Here is a 5,015-nt window from a genome sequence, read left to right as displayed (position 1 = left end):
TATGAGATTCATCGAGAATCTCTCGTGTGATACCCATATCAATCGGAACACAAATCCGATACTTATACCTCAACAAACATGTCTTTGAAATGGAATGATCCATAGCTACTCCAGCTAGGGCATCCCCTCTAATCTCCTTTAATCGTGTATCACCCATCTGGCCCTCCTTTATTCTCTCCAAAAGAGTAGACTGCAAGGTAATATTGGCCCACTGGCCCACTACCAATTCTATCCTTGCTCTTGTCATATCTTCTCCCAATTCTGTCAATATCTGCTTTGAACTAAACAACTGTCTTGGGCCCCTCAAGCTCAAAACATCTGCCACTACATTGGCTTTCTCTGGGTGATAAAGGATCTAATAGTCATAATCCTTTACCAACTCTAGCCAACATCTCTGTGTCATATTTGGGTCTCCCTGGGTGAAGAAATACTTCAAACTCTTATGATCGGTATATCTCACACTTCTCCACATACAAGTAGTGTCGCCACACTTTCAGTGCGAAAACTACCGCTCCTAACTCTAAATCATGGGTAGGCTACCGTTGCTCATATTCCTTCAACTACAGTGATGTGTAGGCAATAACCTTCCCACTCTACATCAACACACATCCTACCCTTAGTCTCGATGTGTGGCAATACATAATGAACTTATCCCCACCTGAAGGAAGACTCAGAACTAGAGCAGTAACCAATCGTCGCTTCAGTTCCTGGAAACTACCCTCACATTTTTTTGACCATGCGAACTTCATATTCTTCCGCGTCAACTCAGTCAATGGTGTGACAATCTTCGAAAACTCCTTGCCCTTACCTGCACCACAGAGCACCCGTGAGCCGAAGCCCAGCAAGAAAACTCCACATAAATAGATAATATATGCATAAGAACCACATAGCATATAGCAAACTTGCCAACAGATTAAACACATACGGCCATGCCGTCCCAAGAGCTTTACCAGGCCCTGGGCTGCGGTCTACACCGTAAGGATAACCCAGGTATCCTTCGGGGTCTTACCCTGGCAACTCGCACTCCGCGTGCTAAACGCTGCACCCAGCCCCTTGCCGTTCTGGGCATTCGCCGTTCCCGGCCCTTGTTAATCATTCACATATATGCGTACACAACATAATTAAAACATATACTAACATAATCAATGGGCTACACCCAACACATAATCATATAGGGTCGTGCCCTGCAACACAACTATGGGGCCTCGCCCTGCTCTGTGGGTACAACAGCTTTCTTACCTGTGTCCTGAGCTTCTTGAGCACTGAACCCTTGAGCACGATCCTCTAATCCGAGCCTCACCGAGAACCTAGTCACAACACATAAATGGCACTCCTATTACTAACCAATTCAAAAGCATCTCCCGGAACCAATCTCGAGCCGTCGGGACCTCCTGGATCCCCACACAAAGTGGCGGAAGCGTCCCCCGAGCCCCCTGGGCAAAAGCCTAAAAGCTGAAATTTTCCCCTGACCAAAAATGGCCTAGCGCCACGGCACTAGCCATTAAGAGCCGCGGCGCCCAGTGTGGCTCCCTTCCCTGATGCAACCTAGTGCCGCGACGCAGAAGAACAGGGCCGCAGTGCCCCTTCGCAAACCCAGAAATCTGGGTTTCTCCAAAGGTTTTCCCCGAGCCAAAACACTCCCAAATCAATACCAAGGCATACCTAAGTCTCAAATTCAATTCACAACCCCAAATAAACCATCTAACAACTCATAAACATCATCAACAAGCCTAGATACACAATCAAACCTAAAAGTCACTTAATAGTTCAAAATTCTCAAAACTTAAACCAGTCCTTACAAAGTTTAAACTAGCCTTCAGAAATCTTAAACCAAACCAGAAATAAACTTCAAATATGCATGGAATTCTTACATCAAGTGGAGATTCGACCTTGAGCTGCTTTCCCAATCAAATTCCAAGCTTAATTCAACAAATCCAAGCTGAACCTAACCATAATTCACCCGAAGAATCTACCAAGCAAAACACCCAATTTCAATTCTCAAACCATGACATTCTTAGCTGAATTCTACAATATAATTACTCAGAATTCCCTTACCTCAATATGTAGAACAATCCTCTAAGTTTTCTGGGCTTAACTCCCTTCTTGATCCCACAAAAATTCAGAGATTCCTTTCCTTCCTTTCTGTTTTTCCCTAGTTTTCTCTAGAGCTCCCAAGACCAAGTTCTTGCATAAACACAAGGATGAGAACATTCCAGCCTTTCCCCTCAGCCAAGGTTATCTATATCCAAGCCAAAAGACCCATTTTCCCTTCCATCTAACTCTTATTCTAGCAAATCCTCAAGGGCAACCTAGACATTTCCTATTCTTTTACAAAAATACCACTTTCTCACTTAAAGTAACTATCCTCAATAGTTACCCAAGTTACCCAAGTGCCATTAACCATTACTCAAAATTCCCAAACTAAATTTATAATATTCCCAAAATACTCCTAGGCTCCTCCCGAGCCGGGTATTTTGACCCCGTTGTGACTTTCTAGCTAAACAGCTCCCTAGGATCGTCTCGGAACGTGTATCACAAATAAATCACCATTATGTCACATATATCACATTTATGCCCTCAATAGGCTAAAATTACAAATATGCCCCTGACAACCAGATAGGGCCCACATGCATATTTACTCACCTAAACATGCATTCTAACCACATATTCATTAAATTCACATAAATTTATACAGTATAACAATTATTGCCCTCCAGGCACTCTAACCAAGGCTCCAAGCCTTATTAGCAAATTTGGGTCGTTACAATCTTAATGCCCAAGTGTTTAGAAAAGCTTTTATTGAAGAACTTTTAATCCCAAAACCCTAGTATTTTCTCTCTAGAATAAACTTAGCAACTTGGAGGCTCTAAAGAATGCTTGAAATGTCTGAGTGGTAGGTCTTATTTATAGAGTTCAAGGAGTGAAGCTAACCAATTTTAAAAAGCATAAATAAATAAATATAAATTAAATATATTTGAATTTTCGGTTCATTAGATGCCCAGAACTTGGTCAAAAATGTTCAGGAGCAAATCTAAATGGTTGAGGGCTGTCTCTAATTCGGTTCCACAAAATTTCAAAAACACATAATGGTAGCCGATATATCGCCTATCCCTATATCCCGAGCCTTCGTGGTTTTGTTCATGCGAAGTCAACGTGTTTTCCATATCAACCTTAGGCGACATATCGACCCCTATACCTACGATATATCGTCATAGACTGATATTTTAAGCACGTTTTTGCACACTTTCAGCACGCTTGAAGTTTGTTAAAATAACTTTAACAGAGTAAAACGTGATCCTAACAACTTCTAGAAGGTTCTAGAGCTTCTAGATCTGTCTTTTATTAATTTATTCTTCAAAAATGCCTAAATCCTTAATAAACATACATGTGACAAGTGTCACGTTCTTAATTATTCTATCTAAACCTTAGGTTATAATAAATAATATTTCTAGGACCAACTATATTAATCAAACCTTATGTTAAAACTAATATTTCTAAAATATAGGTTAAACTTATAAAATCCATAATTATTTCTATGAGTTTCCAACTAAATCCCGGCTTGAACAAATAATCACGAAAACTAAAATACTACAACCTACTACTAGCTACTACTATCTAGCTAAGTAAAATTCTAAGACGCTACAATTCTACCCTACTTAAAAGAATTTTGTCCCCAAAATTTGATTACCAAACAATTCTGGATATCGTGCTCGAATGTCTCCCTCTAACTCCCACGTTGCCTCACATTCTGTACTATTACTCCGTAGGACCTTGACTATCAGAATACTCTTAGACCATAATACCTTCATCCCCTTCTCTAGGATGCTAACCGGTTGTTCCTCGTAACTCAGGTCATCTGGAGTGCTAACATATAGTACTTGAGTACGTGAGATGGGTCTGACACATATCTACGCAGCATCGAGATGTGAAACACATTGTGGCTATCTGCTAGAGTTGACAGTACGGCTAATCTATATGCTACTATTCCCACCTTGTCCAATATCTCAAAACGACCTATAAACCGGGGACTAAGTTTGCCTTTTTTTCCAAACTGCTTCACTCCCTTCATAGGAGATATCTTTAAGAAGACTTGATCTTCAACATTGAATTTCACATCTCGCTGTATGGCATCCACATAAGTCTTTTGTCGACTCTGTGCAATGAGCATACACTTTCTAATCAGCGCCACTACATCATGAGCCTCTCTAACAGCTTTGCGTCCAAGAAGTTGTCTTCCTCCTACCTCATCGCAATGTAACGACGATCGACACTTCCTTCCATAAAGTAACTCATAGGGTTCCATACCGATCGTTGCCTGGTATAAGTGTATTTTACATCGATCCTCTATTGAATACTATGGTCTTAGGGATTCCATGCAGTCATACTATTTCTTGAACATAAATGTTTGCGTATTGGTCAACAATGTATGTAGTCTTGACAGGTAGGAAGTGAGCTGACTTGGTGAGTCTATCTACCACAACCCAAGCTGAGTCATGTTGCTTATTCATTCGTGGTAATCCTATCACGAATTCCATGGATATGTCTTCCCACTTCCATTCCGGCATACTAAGCGGTTGCAATAAGCCTATGGGTCACTGATGTTCTGCCTTTACTTGATGGAATACTAGCCATTTGGACATATATTCTACTACATCTTTCTTCATTCCTGACCACCAATATAGTGCCTTAAGGTCGTGAGTCATCTTGGTCGACCTCGGCTAAACTAAGTATGGGGTAATGTGTGCCTCTTCTAAAATCTTCACATTAGTTCCATAATAATTCGGCACGCACACCCGGCCATTATATCTCAAAAACCCCTGTCCTGATATGGAGAAATCCGTAGTCTTGCCTTCTTTGACTGCAGGCATGTGTGATACTAACGTGTCATCATGCCCTTGCCCAATCCGTATATCTTCTAATAAACTTGACTGGATGGAAAAATTAGCCAGTTGACCCCTGACTAGTTCTATTCTGGCATTAATCATCTCTTGCTAAAGCGGCTTTTCTATTCCTTA

The sequence above is a fragment of the Humulus lupulus genome, chromosome 4 (genome assembly GCF_963169125.1).
Source record: "Humulus lupulus chromosome 4, drHumLupu1.1, whole genome shotgun sequence".
Lineage (NCBI taxonomy): Eukaryota > Viridiplantae > Streptophyta > Magnoliopsida > Rosales > Cannabaceae > Humulus > Humulus lupulus.
This window is presented reverse-complemented; position numbering follows the sequence as displayed.